The 17713-nt window shown below is 46.7% G+C and overlaps 1 protein-coding gene and 1 long non-coding RNA gene across 5 annotated transcripts in view; one reads left to right on the forward strand and one right to left on the reverse strand.

Moving 5' to 3' along the window:
- Nucleotides 1-17713, forward strand: part of ZFHX3 (zinc finger homeobox 3) — a 1113461-nt gene that overhangs the window by 987595 nt on the left and 108153 nt on the right. The window lies entirely within an intron of this gene.
- On the reverse strand, nt 1030-17630 carry LOC144337712 (uncharacterized). Its single transcript, XR_013411145.1, has 3 exons — nt 16164-17630; nt 3647-4881; nt 1030-1912 (listed from the first exon to the last, which is right to left on the reverse strand). It is a non-coding gene; the product is annotated as an uncharacterized LOC144337712 (long non-coding RNA).

Below are 17713 nucleotides of genomic sequence, written 5' to 3' on the forward strand. Positions count from 1 at the left end.
TTCCATCACTAGATTCGTTCAAAGTGGTGTCAGTTACAGGTATTGTTAAGCTCTGAGTAAATGTTACAACCTTAACCATTATTCCTGTGGTGTTATTTACCTTGGTTGTAGAGTGGGATGCAGAACGCGAGAACCAGTGCCCTGTGACTGAGAGCACATTGATGAGAAAGTTATGTTGGAAAGCCTGAAAACAAGGAGTGAAGTTGAATTGTTCTGAAGTCATTTCATAATTCAAAGTTAAATGTTTCTTAAATAGGTGTTGACTTTCAGGTTGAAACAGCTTATTTTCATATGAAGTTTGCAAGTCTGACTTTTTAATTTTTTTTTTTGAGACAGGGTGTCACTTTGTCACCCAGGGTAGAGTGCAGTGGCACAATCTCGGCTCAGTGCGGCCTCAACCTCCCAGGTTCAAGTGATCCTGCTGCCTTAGGCCCCCATGTTGCTGGGACTGCGAGTGCACGCCACCATGCCCAGCTAATTTTTTATTTTTATTTTTGTAGAAACAGGGTTTCACCATGTTGCCAGGCTGGTCTCGAACTCCTGAACTCAAGCAATCCTCCCACCTCAGCCTCCCAAAGTGCTGGGATTATACCGCACCCGGCCTGAGCCTGGCTCTTAACTCGAGTTTTGAAAACTGTAAGAAACTTATTTTGCTTATCAAAGAGTGTGTGTGAGAGGATGTGTGTGTGAGAAAGAGAATGTATGTGTTCCCTTCTTTATTGAGAGCAGGTGCGTGATTTTTCTAGATGATTGTATAAATTTGTTGTGAAGTTTTAGGTCAGGGAACAGCATATCACTGCCAGAAGAGGGAATCCAGCCAGCCATTTGTCTTCATAAATAAAGTTTTATTGGAACACAGTCATGCCTATTCTTTTATGTGCTGCCGTGACAGAATTGAGTAGTCGAGACAGCCATGGTACGGGCCGTAAAACCTAGGCTTTTTACCCTCTGAATATTTACAGAAAGTTTTCTGACCCCTTGCCTAAATTTTAGAAACGTGCCTTCCAAGAGGCTGTATTTTTATGAATTCTAGGGAAACTGGGACTAAAACATTATTCTCCCCAAACCATTCTTCAGGCAGTTGTCAGGTCGGTGGGCTCTGGCCTATTTCTGTGATCGTAAGAATTTGCTTATTAGATGTTGAATGCAATGGCCCTGGTTTCATGGTAACTAAACCTGCATCCGCGTCTCGCTAATGTACTGCTAGTCATTTTATTCAGCAGACCGAGTAGCTTTCACTGTTTCTATGGGAAGGACAGTGCTCATTAGTGGATGTGCTCAGCCTTCAGTTTAGCTAAAATCTGAATGCTTTCTCAACCTGAAACAGTGGGTATTATTCTAAATGTTAAGTAATATGGCTCTCTACAAAGACAAAGTGCTTCCCAGTCATTATTAGCTGCTTCATCATCGTTCCTCATGATGATGCCTTGAAGTAGCTTCTCGTATCGCCGTGCTGATTTTAGCACTGGAGCAGGGACGGGAGGGTAACTTGCTGAAGGTCACATAATAACAAAGCCCGATGGCAATTTGTGTCATCGCATGAGTCATGTTGGCGTTGGGGATGCAGCTGGCACCAGCGGGACTGACACCCAGAGGCAAGCCAGTCCTCCTAACAGGTTCTTCCCCAGAAAAACCCGATGATTTCATTAGCAAGGTAAGTGAACGGGCGATCAAGTAATTAATTCCTCTTTGTGTAGACAGTCCTAGGACCCCGATGAAATCAGATGGCAGGGGAGGCTTCCTGAATCTTCAAGTTCCCCTTTCTACCCTTCGTCGCCACCTGAGCAGCTGTTTTCTTTTAATTTTGCTTTATTGTTTAAGGAAGTTCATTCACACTGATTTTCCCACTCAAGCCTCATGGCCCCTTGTGGGGTAGGTGGCCTTATTCCTCCTTTTACAATGGAAGAGACAGCTCAGTGTCAGTCCTCCCTCTTCACCACGGCTGCTCACTCCCATTCCCCTGTCCTCACTGCAGAATGATGTGGCTCCTGTGTGTCAAGCCCCAGGGAGGAGAGTACAGCATCCCTGCCCTCAGGAACCTTCCAGTCTCGTTGTGGGGTGTGCCACCTACAATAAAGTAGATTACCAGCACTCAGGGTGGCAGTGCCTATAGCCATGCCGAGAGCCCAAGACTTGGAGTTCAGAGGAGAAAGGATCGCTGCAGACAGAAAAAGGGTGGGAGGTGAGATGCTTAGAAAGGAGGATAGAATTTGGAGGAGCAGGGGCTGGGCGCAGTGGCTAATGTTGTAATCCTAGCACTTTCGGAGGCCAAGGCAGGCGAATCACTTGAGGCCAGGAGTTTGAGACCAGCTTGGCCAACATGGCAAGACCCTGTCTCTACTAAAAATACAAAAATGAGCTGGGTATGATAGCACAGGCCTGTGGTCCCAGCTACTCGGGGCAGATATGGGAGGATCACTTGAGCCTGGGACTCGGAGGTAGCAGTGAGCCGAGATCCTGCCACTGAACTCCAGCTTGCGTGACAAGAATGAGGCCCCATCAAAAAAAAAAAAAAAAATGAATTTGGAGGAGCTGGCATGGATGTGTGCACAGGAGGAAGTGGCCTGAGCCAGCGCCTGTGTGCATACACACACACAACACACACACACACACACAAATAGAGGAGACCTTTGGAAACAAGAGAACTGGTAGAGCTGCTGGCTGGAGACAGGGGTTGTACAGGGGAGTAGTGGTGATAAAGACCCTGTAGTGAAAGGCCTTTCTCACGTACAGAGAATGATGAGGATAATTTTTAGAGATGATTGACGAACACTCATTTTGGGGAGAGATTAGAGTGTGAGGAAAGAAGCAGCAGGAATGTAGATAGCCACATGGGGAATGAATGAATGAATCAAAGCCGGAAGAAAGACCATTATAAAAATATCGGTGCTACCAGAACCTGAGACTGGCTGCTCTTTCCTCTGGCCTTATGCTATTATAGAGTCATCTGGAAAGGTCATCGAAAGATTTGTGTTTTAAGACTTAAGCCTTTAAAATACTTACTAATAAAAAGCGTCCATAGACTAGATTAAGGCTAGCAGAGCAGGCTACTAAATTTGAGATTCCAAAAGGCATCATATGTGCACTGGTGTGATGGCGAGCCATTGACTGCATCTTATTACTGTAGCCCCGGGAGAAAGCACGGCCAGGTCTGTGTCCACGTGCCACTGTGCACGTGTCACATAAAAACTTCCAGCATGCGTGATGTGTCCTGATGCTTTCCACCTGGCAGGGTCTGGGTAGTCCTCCCTCTAGTCCTCGCTTCCACCCACCTCCTTTGCTCCTCCCCATCCCCTGCCATTTTGCTCAAAGAAAATTTTCCTAGTCATCAGTTTTTTTTTTTTTTTTTTTTTTTTTTTTGAGACAGGATCTCACTCTATCACCCAGGCTGGAGTGCAGTGGCACGATCTCGGCTCACTGTAACCTCTGTCTCCCAGACTCAAGTGATTCTCCTGCCTCAGCCTCCTCAGTTGTTGGTACTGCAGGTGCGTGCCACCATGCCCGGCTAATTTTTGTGTTTTTAGTAGAGACAGAGTTTCACCTTGTTTGCCAGGCTGGTCCTCAAACTCCTGACCTCAAGTGATCCACCTGCCTCAGCCTCCCAAAGTGCTGGAATTGTAGGTGCGAGCCACTGCGCCCGGCCAGCTCTTATGGTGCAGTTTTCTGCAAACTTGATTTTTACTGAAGAAAATTCCTCACAGTTCTCCAGAAGGTTTTATAAACTATCATCTGTGTGGAATGAGATTGATGATGCCCCCCACCCCGATCCCGTGCTCCCCAGTGAGGTCATCGACCACGGCTTCTTCCTGTGTCATCACTGTTTCTTGGGCCTGTTAGTACAGTGAACTTAATGAGTATAAGCAGGGGATGTTTTGGCCATTGTGGACTGGCCGATGAAAATTTTCCCTGTATTTTGCCCCTTAAAAATAAGTTTTAAAACGTTTTCACGGACCGGCCTCCCAGTCTCATTCCACTAGGAGCTGGAGAGCTGACCAACCGGGAGACGGCATCTTTGGATCGGATTGCTTGGATGTCCCTGGGAGGGAGCTTGTCGGTGGGTTGGCCAATCAGAAGACTGGGGATCCCGGAGTTTGGGCATAGCTGAAGAGGGAAGGAATCACATCTGAACATGCAACTCTGACCCCATGTAGAGAATGGTTCATTCCTCCTAGGTCCTAGAATGGAGAGTAGAGGAAGGTGAGAGCCTTAACCACACACATTATAGGACTTGGAGATCCAGTCAGCAGCAGTCTCTGGCAACAGTTAGATTAGGAGGACAGGAAATTCAGGAAGAAAATAAAGTTGTACATGTGATGTGTGTATGAAACAGATGTCCCCCTCATTCTGACTCATCGGAGCTGTAGACAGTCAGACTGTCTTATGTTCTAGGCATGCCTTTGTGGCCACTGCCTTCAAGGTATCTCAGCACTTTCACAACACTCTGTTGGCCTGGGTGGACATTTTATGTTTGGAACTAAAATGTGTAGCACATTCTTTTTATCTGCAAAGGTGTGTGCGGTGAACACTGGGCGCACACATGCAGAATTCTGACAGCCTGAGTTACTCCCTGTGGGAGGCATCTGCGGAGTGTACTCCCTCTTCCTTTCTTCTGTGGTCTTGATCGTCTAGATGTTGCTCAGATATCCAAATCTTGCAATTATTTGTCAGTTTAATAGTGAAAGAGCATAGTGATATTAAACCCATGTAAATAACATAGCTAGGGACGTAGAAGCAATGGAGGAATGGAATGAGGAGGACCAACTCAGTTGTCCTCTGGCTGGGGGACATTGTGGCTGATTGGTGGGGAGGGGCAAGCCCTTTTGTGATCCACATACTAAAAAAATCAAGTCACTGAGTACAGCCATTTAGTGTAATTATCTCCTGGCATTAAATCTTATTTAAACAAGCAATAAATATTAGCAAACATTTTTATTCTCTTCAGCCCCCAACCTCCCATCTCAGTCATCGAGGGACAGAGAGCGCCATGTAGAAATCAAGTGATGCATCTGCACAAAATAAAAGGCCAGGCTTAGTGGCTCATGCCTGTAATCCCAGCACTTTGGGAGGCCTTGGTGGGCGGATCACTTGAGGTCAGGAGTTCGAGATCCGCCTGGCCAACATGGTGAAACCCTGTCTCTACTAAAAATACAAAAATACAAAAATTAGCTGGGTGTGGTGGCGGGCACCTGTAATCCTAGCTAGTTAGGAGGCTGAGGCAGGAGAGTTGTTTGAACCCAGGAGGTGGAGGTTGCAGTGAGCCAAGATCGCACTACTGCACTCCAGCCTAGGTGACAGAATGAGATTCCGTCTCAAAAAGAAAAAAAAAAGAGAATACTTTGTGGTGGGCCCTGATAGGGACCGCCTGGTGGTGTGGGACCCCCACAGGCAAGGAGCCACAGTTCTACCTCAGGTGCAATGCCTAAAGGCTTCCGGGTGGAGGTGCCACCAGCCTACTGTGGGAGATGTTTGGCATTTCAGCATGGGTCAGAGTTATCTGGGAGGGTTTCCCAGCAAGAAAAGGCACTGAGACCAGAATGATCAGAGTTGGTGGGGAAGGTGGGAACTGACACGAGTAATTGCATGTGGAATGTGGAATGTGGAATGGAGCGGAGGATTGAAATCTGAGATGGGGGAAGTGAATTTGAACTGGATTAGATAGGTCTTGAAAGGCAAGCTAAAGATCCAGGAGTAATAATGGAGCCTTAGAAGGATTTTCTTCATTTGTTGAAACTTTCAGCCCACAATTTTAATTTTTTTTTTTTTTTTGAGAAGGAGTCTTGCCCTGTTGCCAGGCTGGAGTGCAGTGGAGTGATCTTGGCTCACTGCAGCCTCTGCCACATGGGTTCAAGAGATTCTCCTGCCTCAGCCTCCTGAGTAACTGGCATTACAGGTGCCCAACACCATGCCCAGCTAATTTTTGTATTTTTGGTAGAGGTGGGGTTTTGCCATGTTGGCCAAGCTGGTCTCTAACTTCTGGCCTCAAGCGATCCACCCACCTTGGCCTCCCAAAATGCTGGGATTATAAGCATGAGCCACCACAATTTTTAAGTCCCTGCCATGGATCAGGAGCTGTGCTGATAACTGAGGAGAGAAAGATTCGACTTGGTCCCAGCCTGTGGGATGCTGTTGACGGTGTGGTGGAGGAGCAGAGGTGGTGTACAACTCACACAGCATAGGAGCTGCTTCCAGTGGGCTGGAGGGCCCAGAGGAGGAAGCGATGGAGCCTGGGGCTTGAGGACGGCTTTGGAGTAGGAGTGGCCTGTGAGCTGGGTCTCTGCATAGTGCAGGGATCTGATCTTTCTAGCTGTATATTTATTTTCTCTTAGTCTGCTGATCCCTTAGAGCTTTCGAAAGACCCAGTTATTTTCATTTTTACTTCAGTCACAATATGAGACCGTTAACTTCTGAAATTCAGTAGTGTGACCCATTTCATGATCTTTCCCAACTAATAAAATGGTGTTGTCACAAGGGCCTCTGTGTTGTTTCGGTTTTATTTTTCCCGGGGGGCCTTGCATTCTGGAGCAGATGGGTGGTGGGCTGGAATAAATAGTTCCTCCTCTGAGCCAAACCTCAGTGAAAATAGTTCCTAGCTACATTTTGGGCATCTGGACTATTTCTGATCCAGAAAGGTCCAACTCTATGCAACGTACAAGAAGGTTATCCCTACTAGAAGCCTGCCCTGTCTAACCCCCGCTGTAAGACGGTGGTCACCAAGTAAGCTTGCCTCAGAATCGCCTAGAGGGCTTGTTAAAAGCCAGATTCCTGGCCTGATCCCCAGAGTTTCTGTCCGTCTGGACAGGGTCTGAATTTGCACATCTGACATTCCCAGAGGGTGCTGTTGCTGTTGGTTGAGGAACCACACTTTGAGAACTCCCTGCTCTAACCCAAGTGTAAAAGGAACTGCTGGATTCTTGGGACCTGCCCTTGGCATGGGCCTTTCTCGACGACCTCTAACGCAGTGGGCACCCTCCTTGAACTCTCGCAGCAGGAACAAACGCATAGCGGCCTCGGAGGAAGGGAAGATGGTGTCCCAGCTTCCCCATAGAGCCCTCTCTGGTTATCCTGGTGAGAACTCAGACTCCTGCAGTGCCGGGCTGGGTGCAGTTGCATTCAAGACTCTTGACTTCCCACATCCTCATCTGGAAGGAATAACCATTCTCAAGACCAAGACTTGGCCTCAGAAACTTGGACATCAGCCTCAGAGTGGTGGTTTTTGTTCCTATTCAACTTTAGCCCCCGACTGGCCTGCGCGGCTGTCAGACTTCGAAGTTCAGCCTCATCCTCCGTCTCTCTGGCTGTTTGTTCCTAAGCCCCTTCCATGAAAGGCTCCTCAGCCCCCCGTCAGCCCCTTTGTGCTCTGAAAACGGTGTCTCAAAAATGAGGGTGCTCATATTCAGGGACAGCTTGAGATCCTCTACTCCAGGGGATGCTCACAGGTCTTTGCGCTCAGGCCCATTGGAATGATTAATTGGTGTCCTCCACTCTGCCGGACAATTAAGGAAAGCAGGAAAAGGAGGGAAAAGTCTTCAGTGAGACCTAATTTGGCACCATGTTGTTTTCTGTTAATCTATTTTGTTTTCTGTCCGTCTGTCCCCAGGGATGGGTGCCTTGCTGCTTGCTGAAGCATGCATAACTAATGTCCTCATTAAGGGTTGATCTGTTTATCAGGGCCATGCGAGGAAGCCAGCCTGCCAAACCCAGGCGCAAGCTGGGGGCTGTTGCCTCCCTCTGGGCCTCAGCCCCACCTCATTAAGCTGGTCCGGGCTATTGATTGGGAGCCTGTGTTTGGAAGAGTCTTACTTACTCCATGCATTATCTTGACAGATTGATCAGACCTGATTGAGAACCTCTTAAAGGAACGAACAGCTGTAATGGGAAAGTTGGACTCTGTCATCCGTTAGGATGATTCTGGGAGCAAGAAGAACAAGGCTGACATCTTGGAGCAATTGTATTTACAATTAACATGGTTGAAAACGATTGCCTCTATTGATCCCCCCTTCCTGCAATTACAGCCCCATTGTTTACATTCCAGCACTTCAGTTATAAAAAGGAAATTCAATAATTATTGCATTATTTAAAGTTAAAGTGCCACAGAGTTTGCTGGCTGCGCTTGCTGGTTGATTTAACGTTCAGTAAAATCCATGCTGAGCTCTCCATCTTGAGGCCAAACAATATCGGCTTTTAATGAGACTTAAAAAGGGGGTGAGGGAAGGAGGGCAGAACCCAGTGCATGGGGTGTTTGTCTGGGTTATTTATGGGGGAACCCAAAAGCAGAGCTGGGAAATGAGCAGTGTCATCGTTTGCAGAACTGTGGCCCTCTCGCCACGTGGCCGTCCATTCTGCACACAGCCATCTCCTGGCCTCTTGACGCAGACTCCGCTGTCCCTCCTCAAAGAACCATCTGTCTCATTTCACTGTCGGTTCCTTGCTTCCCTCCCACAAGTCTGTCTCTTTCAGCCTTCCACAAAACAAATGGAATTTAAGGAGAAAAAGTGAAATGTCTGCATCAGCCAGAGTGATCGACGCCAGAAGTGTTGATTTAGAGGGAATTTTTCTGCCTCGCCCTGTCACTTTCTCATTCTGTCTTTTAAGAGAAGAATAAAATAAAAAATCAAGCCCCTTGTATGAGGCAGAAGGCAGTCTTGTGGGTGCTGCTTACCTCCTGCTTGTGTTGCACCGGCTGCCCTGTCTTCTCTCATAATGAAGGTGATGAGGGTATTTGTCAGCAAATAGTAGGAACTCAAGAGGAGCCTCTGGGTTTGAGCACCAAATTCATGCTCTGCAGCAACAACCAGAAAGTTCAAGAGCATGGGAGGAATTTTAAAGAGCATTTTCTTCTCGCATTTGGTTGAAATTCTTCCGTAGGCTTGGTTCCAGCAAGACATCTGGGCAGGTGCGCTCAGCGGGCTGCAGAGCAAGGGAGGAAAAAAATGATGTCTCATGCTTTGCCATCAAGAGCCACGCTGCCAGCGACAGCCCCGGGAAATTTTCGAGTGCAGGTGTGAAAGGGGAGAGGAAGATGAATAGAGCCAATTCTGACTTTTATGAAGTATCTGGAGCAGGCCAGTAGCGGGCAGCTGCTTCCGTGTGACTTTTTCATTAAGGAGGTGAATTCTTGTGTGCAGGCATTGCATGATTTATCAAGTGCAGTTTGCTAGAATTTAAGATACTCTTTGGGAAAAGCCAAGTGCAGAGATTTTTGGTCCTGGAAGTTTTCCTCGCTGCAACAGAACATCTCTAAGTATTCCGACTTGGGTCCTTTTTCTGTGGCCATTGCTGTCCTGACCAGAGCATCGGTTCTCAAAGTGTGGTCCCAGACTGGCCTCATCATGACCTGGGAGATTGTTAGAAATGCAGATTCGTGGGGCTCACTCCCGACCCAGTGAATCAGAAACCCTCGGGATGGCCCCAGCGATCTAGGGCGTAGCATGCCTCCCAGGTGCTTCCGATGCACGCTCAAGTTAGAGAACCACTGAGCTGGAACACCAATGGCGTCATCCATCACCAAGCCCACCTAGCTGTACCTGCCCATCAGAAGCGACGAAGCAAGATCTGGACTCACAGTAGAAAGACCATGACTGTCTCAAATATTTGGGTAGTTCTTCACGTGTTCCGAAGGATTTTCACATATGTGGAAATTTTCTTATGCGGTTTTAAAAATTGCTTTGAGGAAGACAGGGTGGGTAAAATATCTCCAGTTTACAGATGAAGTAGCACACCTGTTTTGACCAATAGACAACGTGTTTTTTTCTGCTGGATTGACTGTCATGGGATTGGAGACACAAATAAGCAAATTCTTGAGTGGATCTGGAGAATCAGGGAAGTGTCTCCCAGACGATTCAGCCCATTTCTCCTCCCTTCCCTGCTCCTCACCTGGGGTATTGACAGACGTGAGAAAGAACGTGGTCCTTACATTCTGTTATATTGGTGCGCAGATGGGCAAACAGACCCAGTAAACTTTTTTTTTTTTTTTTTTTTTTTTTTTTTTGTGGCAAGGGCATGGGCTTAAGGTTTGAATTCGGGCTCTGCCTACACCAACAGCCTGACTTTGGCAAGTTTTGCACTTCTTGTAAGGGAGAAGGCAGCCCTGTGTGTGTTCAGTATCCTCTGTCCATGTCATAATTCCTATATGTCAGTTTCTTTATTGTCAACCAAGGATTCCTTTTTGGAGCCTGGGGAGGAGTGAGGGTTGGTTGTAAGGAGAGAAATATCAAATAGGTATGTTGAGTAGATGTTCACTTCTATCCCTAATCCTGAAGATTAACTGATGAGAAGTAACATTACTAATAGCCTCACTTATTATGAGGGCTAACCATGTATCAGACACATCGTATGAAGCATTTTATGTGAATTATCCCATTGATTCCTCCCAGCAGTGAAATGAGGCTCTGTTATTGCCCGTGTTTTGCACATAAGGAAACTGTATGTGACTTGCCCTACATGGCACAGCTGGTGAGATTCAGAGTGAGGGTTTTCTACCGGGCCGCTTAATCTAGAGTGCCCCACAAACCATCATTATTGGCAATGGTTTGACATGGAGTTGGATGAGCTCAGGCTAGAGTAGTATGTATATGGCAGTGTATTAGTTCATTCTCACGCTGTTAATAAAGACATACCCAAGACTGGGTAATTTTTAAAGGAAAGAGGTTTCATCGACTCTCCATTCAGCATGGCTGGGGAGGCCTCAGGAAACTTACAGTCATGGTGGAAAGGGGAGCAAACACGTCCTTTTTCACATGGTGGCAGGAAGAGAAGTGCAGAGTGAAGGGGTGGGGAAGCTCCTTATAACACCATCAGATCTCATGAGAACTCACTGTCACAAGAACAGCAGCAGGGGTAACTACCCCCATGATTCAGTTACCTCCCACTGGGTCCCCACCATGATACGTGGGGATTATGGGGACTACACTTTAAGATGAGATTTGCGTGGGGACACAGCCAAACTATATCAGGAGGCTTTTATTTTTGTATGGGGACCTAAATTTGGGAGAGCTGGAAAGTAGTGCTAGGGAAGAAGTACATCTTACAAATGAAAGAAAGCTGCTGCTCCTGATATGATATCCTAGCGAAGAGATGATTGTCAGATTCTGGAAGTTCTAGGTTGTTTCTGAGAGTAGTCAGTTTGAGGTTAGCCTGGTGGGACCCACTTTGTTGTTTTAACCACCCACATACTCCCCTCAGCTTCTGAGCTCTGTGCACACTCACTCAACCATTGTGGAAACCAGTCCTCATTTTGCTTGTGACATTATGCTCTGGTAGGCCCCTTCCTCAGAGTCCTACCATGAAATAAGATGTAGGGGGTGTTCATTCACCATCATATGCATGCATAGCATTTACTATGGGCAAAGCGCCTACACACGCTTTTTTTTTTTTTTTTTTTTGAGACAGGGTTCATAATTTGCTCCCATAATGGTAAAAATGCATGCCTGATAAATTTCCTCCCCATGTATAAACAGTGGCTCCACACTCCTTTCTGGAGCTCTCCTAACAGAGGAAAGTGAAATCTATTTATATGGAGGCGTCGACATTCCACAAGGATCCATGTTTGTGTTTTTCCAGAAAAGAGTCAAAGCCAAGGCAGATACAACCTATAGACAGGTATAGACTTAGATAGTTATTTTCCTTCTAGAACTTACTGTTTTTCTCAGGGCCACTAATGTTGAGAATTTTGAATCAGGAAATGTGATTTGTGTAAGGGAAAAGGTAGAGGAACGGGAAGTCTTCGCTCTGGCCTTGGATATGGAGAGCGAGCAATCATGGCTTGTTCCACGGCCTAAAGAGCCTGGCCTAGAAACCAGAAACTAGGTCAGAGCAACCCAAATGGATTGATCTAAGGGAACATTTTTACTTCCTTTTACTCTTTTCTTATAAATCATGGTTGGGGCTTCTATCTTATGGTGTCTGCAGGGATCCTACAATGAAATGGAACTAAATTAGCATGTGTCAAGGACGAGAGCTTGAGCAGATGAAAAGCCAGCATTGAACGGAATATACATATATATTTAGGTTGACCTTTCAGGAGTCTTCCTAAAAATGTGACATTACATTTGGAACTATAACGCGATCTCACTGATTAGAAAATTAACCTCCCCCACTCCTGGCTGCATTACCCCTGGAAGGATTTTCTTTTTAATTTTAGGCATTCGAGGTGAACACCTGGGTCTGCAGAGTCTCATGTTCCACAACCCCCTGCAGTCTGTGCAGCGTAGCTTGGCGGCTGTGGACTTGGAACTTGGACTCAAGTCTCAGGCTCTGGTCCTGCTTCCTCCATGCTCAGTGTGACCTTGCAGGCTTCTTTGAGCTTTGGGCTCCTCCAAGGATGAAAGCCAAATGTGACCCATCTCATGGGGTTGTAATGTGAAAATTTAAAAGTGGACCGGGTGTGGTGACTTACATCTGTAATCCTAGCACTTTGGGAGACTGAAGTGGGGGGATTGCTTGAGCCCAGGAGTTTGAGACCAGCCTGGGCAACTTGGTCAGACCCTCTCTCTACAAAAAATTAAAAAATCAGTCAGGCGTGGTGGCACGCACCTATATCCCAGCTACTCAGGAGGCTGAAGTGGAAGGATCATCTCACCCTGGGGAGGTTGAGGCTGCAGTAAGCTATGATCGCACCACTGCACTCCAACCTGGGCGATAGAGTGAGACCCTGTCTCAGACAAAAAAGAAAAAAGAAGTGTGTGTGTGTAGATGCTTCACCCACAGTAAATGCTCTGCATGCATATGATGGTGAGTGAACACCCGCTATGTCTTCCTTACTTCATCTTATCAAATTGAGGAATTAGCAGACTTACTGATCCCCATCTTCTCCCCATCCCTCTCACCAGATTTGTTAGTGAGATTTCGTAGTCCTGTCCCTGAAGGGAGAAGCTGAAGCTGTTGTGTGCTGTGGTTGCTGTCTTTCCCTGGAGAGGGGTGCTGTGCCAGGCAGCCTCTTCCATCATGGGGCCTCCAGTTCTATGGACTGAGAAGAGTTACAGGCAGGCTGTCCTGCCCGCCTTTGGCCTGACAGGTGTCTTGGGGGTTTTCCGGGACATTCCACTATGGAGTTTCTCCTCTGCTGGGCAGGAAGCACCTGGCGTCTCCTGGAATAGCTGGCTGGCTCAGAGGGGCTGCTGTGGAAATGGAGTTGCCCTCCGTGCCTGTGTGCACAGCACAGTGTGCTAAGAGGGCGGCTGCGGTGTGTTTGTAGTAACAGGTGGTACTCCCCGAGGAAGCTTTGTTTGTGAATTGAGTGTGTTTGTGTGTGTGTCAGAATGTACTTTGTCTATTTCTACTTTAAAGGGGAGGCTTTGACAAAACCTGATCAATATTTTGCATTCCATGCATGAGGAACCAGATGTTAGAAGTTTCCTATCGTTGGGGAGGAGGAGGGAGCTGGGGCCCCTCCAGATTTATAGAAATCAATGTTCTCTGACAGAAGTTGGTTAGTTTTCCTGGGAAACAAGTAACAGGAACACATTTTTTTGATTTTCACGATGAATTATTTTCTAACAAGAGCCCTCTTTTCGTGTCTTTGACTTTCAGTGTTTGACTAGGGTGAACGAGCACAACATACTAATGGGGTAGAAACCCACAAAGTCGCGCAGCGGAGCCTCTGTTCTCTCCCTTCTTTTTAAATGATTAGTTTGCTTTTTGCGCTTGGTGTTACGTGCCAGCCCCTTTATCCGAGGCGCCTCTTGTTGCAGGGAGGGCTTTGCTGTGTTCTTCTCGGTGGACCAGACCTAGAAGGGAAGGCACAGAGGCGGATGGGGGCTGTGAGATGTTTCCGTGTCAGAAGCATTGGAGTGTCATCTTCCAGCGAAACTGAGACGGGATCAACATTTTAAAGCATGAGTAGCCCTAATAGGATTAGGAAGAGGTGCAAGAAAAGGTCTATTTGACCGACGTGAGTGAGCCCTCGTATGAACCCTGGCTTCGTTTCCAGCCATAGCCATTGACCCCCTAACGTGTGCCAAGTTTCCAGTGAATCCAGATGAGGACAGTCTGTTATCCACTGCGCAGCATTTGGAGGACTTGGAGTTAGTTGGGCTCTTTTTCTGCTCCCATTTATGACTCCAACTAGATACTTCCTTCCGTCATCATACTTCTCCAAGATTTCAGAAAGTAAATTCAATTGCCAAGCATAGATGTTTCTTTCTATGAAAGCTACAGTACCTTTGCAGTTCTTATGATACAGTCTTTTGCAGGTGCTATCTGTTTTTATCTATCTGTCTGTCTGTCTGTCTATCTATCTATCTATCTATCTGTCTATCTAATCTAGTCTGTTTATGTAGTCTGTCTAATCTATTTATTGAGACAGGGTCTCACTCTGTCAGCCAGGGTGGAGTGCAGTGGTGTGATCATACCTCCCTTCAGCCTCCACCTCCTGGGATCAAGTGATCCTCCTGCCTCAGCCTCCCAAGTAGTTGAGACTACAGGTGTGTGCCACCACTCTTGGCTAATTGTTTATTTCCTTTTGTAGAGACCGGGTCTCACCATGTTGCCCAGGCTGCTGTTGAACTCCTAAGCTCAAGTGATCCTCCTTCCTTGGCCTCCCAGTGTTAGGATTACAGGCGTGAGCCACCATGCCCAGCCTCCAGGTGCTTTCTAAACAAGCAAGTGAGTTGGAGTGGCAGTGATCAAGGAAAAGTATAGTCAGATTTAAGGTTATAGGGAGAGGTTGGCCCAACCAAGTGAGTTTGGGTAGACCCGAGTTCCCACTCTTTTTTGGTTAGCTAGGTTGACCTCGAGCTACTGGTTGGTCTTGCTTTCTCATTAGTAATTTGTGGGAAGATATTGGATTTTCTTGAGTTAGCTAGGAGGCCTCTGTGATTTTCAGTATTCCAGGAAGTATATTCTCAAAACAGGATGCCCTCATTATACTCTTCCTTATGCTCTTGGAGTTGCTGCTGTCACTGCCTGCATCACCTGCAGGTTAAGTCCCTGGGGTTGGACATACTCTGTGTGCATGTGTGTGCCTGTGTGTGCGTGTGCACACAGTGTCTTGTGTTGTAGACACTTAGACTCGAACTGAAACAAACCCCGCCAGATGGGCTCACCAGCTGCTTTTCGCTGGGTCTCCGGGTGGCATGCATCCCAGCACACTACCCACAGTTGGAGCTGTTGTTTTGTTTTCTTTTTAAAATTGCACTCCTGACCCGACAAAGGAGAGTAGGTAGGAATTGTGAGCACAGAGTAAAGAAAATGGAAAAAGTAAAAACAGAACCCGGTTGCCCTCCTCCCCAGCGGGTGAGCTCTGTGATAGAGGCGGAAGGGGTTGGGGAATTCAGGATTTGCGTGGGAGAAAAATTTCCTGCCTGGCGAGGAGAGCAAGAACTCTGAAAGCAGGCAGCTCCTTTCTTGAGTGCACCACTGGGATTTGTGCCTTGGTGGATTCTTCATATATTACAGTGAATTTAATTAAATACATTGTGATCCCAATTGAGGGTATTCTAATTAGCTGGGTCAGGAACAAATTATTCTCCCTCCTCCTCCAAATGAAAACATCCACTCTCTTCTGCGGGGAAGGCATGTTCTTGGCTGACTGACTTGCCCCGTGGAGTGCTCATGGGCCTCTTAGCACACTCCCTACCGCTGCTTTTTATTAGGCAGGTTCCAAGGGTGGGATTCTGGGGATAAGGCCAGTGCCACTTGGAAGGAAAGGAGAGAGGATCTGACCAACGGGGTCAGGGGTTGAGCCGTTCAGGGCCTAGGAAATGGCCGAATGATGTGGAGAAGGTCACAGAGGTCAGGACCCTGCCGCTAGCTTTGGGTCTCTGTTTACTTCTGGTTGGACAACTTAAAAAATAACAAGACACTTGGAAAATCTGGGGAGAACAGGACTTGTCACATGCAGGTAGACATCAGTAGAGCCAAGCAGAAGTTTGGGTTGGGATGTTAGGTTTATGCACAGCTGTTTCTTGGCAACCAAGATATAGTTTATTCTGTATTTTCTTTTTTTTTTTTTTTTAATTTTGAGGCAGAGTTTTGCTCTGTCGCTCAGGCTGGAGTGCAGTGGCACTATCCCGGCTCACTGCAACCTCCACCTCCCAGGTTCAAGCGATTCTCCTGCCTCAGCCTCCCAAGTCGCTGGGACTACAGGCATCCGCCATTACGCTCGGCGAATTTTTGTATTTTTGTAGAGATGGGGTTTCACCATGTTGGCTAGGCTGGTCTCGAACTCCTGACCTCAGGTGATCCACCTGCCTCGGCCTCCCAAAGTCCTGGGATTACAGGCGTGAGCCACTGCACCCGGCCCATTCTGGATTTTTTTAAGTGTGTTGGAGAATAAACTTGGAATACAAGGCAAGCTTGGAATTTTGAATGAATCTTTCATGGAAGTTTCTAGGAGAGGACCCTAGGTGTGTTCACTCGACCAGGGTAGGTGGGAGCAGCCACGGCTCCATTTTCTTGTTTCCTCTTATTCTTTTCTCCACGATTTTTAGTATATGCCCAGTTTCTTGCTAAAATGGCTCTCAAAGTGGCAGACAAAAGAATTCATGGCAGTGTAAGAGATTGTAGTTTACCAACATGAGCTAGAGCGTGGAGTGGATTTTAGAGTATCTTTATCATATCCATTTTTTAAAGTGTGAGTCCCCGGTATGATGTTTATTTCAATCCAGGGTTTATACGGTCCTATGACCCAAGAGCCCATGGATTTAAGGACAAAAGACATTTGACATCGTATTTCCATCCAACTCTTTTGGCCACGTTATTCCTCTCTTCTGGCTCAGAGATTGAAGACTCCAGCCATTTGGAATAGAACTCTCACACATCCATATTCAAATTTGATGTTTGAAATTCAATGCCTTATTGTGAGGAAATCCTGTTTCATAGGGAAGTAGTGGGGGATTGGAGGTAAGGCTTTAGTGATTCTTGATCTGATTTCATAGTTTATTCTACCTCCAAAATCTCTTGATGGAACGTATTTCTTTGAATTTCATGGCTATTGTCTCTGCTATCTTTTATTCATTCAGTTTTAGTTGAAGCTTTAATGAATATCATTCTTTTGGTCCTGGTGACCTAAGACAGCAGTTCTTGGCTCCCTTACAGGTTTCCAGCTCCTCGGTTTTAGGACAAACTAAATGGAATATCCTGGAGTATCCTGGTCCTGTTTGTGGCTCTGAGTTCTGAGGGGCCTCGTGGAGTAGTTTGGGGGAAGGGATGTGGGCTAGCTCATCTTCTCCGTTCACTTCTGCCTGCCTTCTCCCCAGGATTGTAACCTCCAGAAAGCACTGCCTCAGCACATTGCGTCCTCCTGACACCCTCTGAAAGGAACCTTATTGCAGAGAAGGCAGTGAAGTTAAATCATTTTTAAAAAACAGCTCAGAGGTCAGGCACAGTGGCTCATGCCTGTAATCCCAGCTACTTTAGGAGACTGAGGCAGGTGGATTGCTTGAAGTCAGGGGTTCGAGACCAGCCTGGCCAACATGGTAAAACCCTGTCTCTACTAAAAATACAAAAATTAGCTAGGTATGCTGCCTCACGCCTGTAGTTGCAGCTACTCAAGAGGCTGAGGCAGGAGATTGCTTGAACCCAGGAGGCGGAGGTTGCGATGAGCCAAGATTGAGCCATTGCACTCCAGTCTGTGTGACAGGGCAAGACCCTGTCTCAAAAAATAAATAAATAAATAAAAAATAAACAAAAAGCTCCTCAAATTTATCTCCAGAAAAGTAGCTTTTTATCACCAGTTGTAATTTTTCTAATACTTAAGATTGAACTCAATGGTTCT

The sequence above is a fragment of the Macaca mulatta genome, chromosome 20 (genome assembly GCF_049350105.2).
Source record: "Macaca mulatta isolate MMU2019108-1 chromosome 20, T2T-MMU8v2.0, whole genome shotgun sequence".
Taxonomy (NCBI): Eukaryota; Metazoa; Chordata; class Mammalia; order Primates; family Cercopithecidae; genus Macaca; species Macaca mulatta.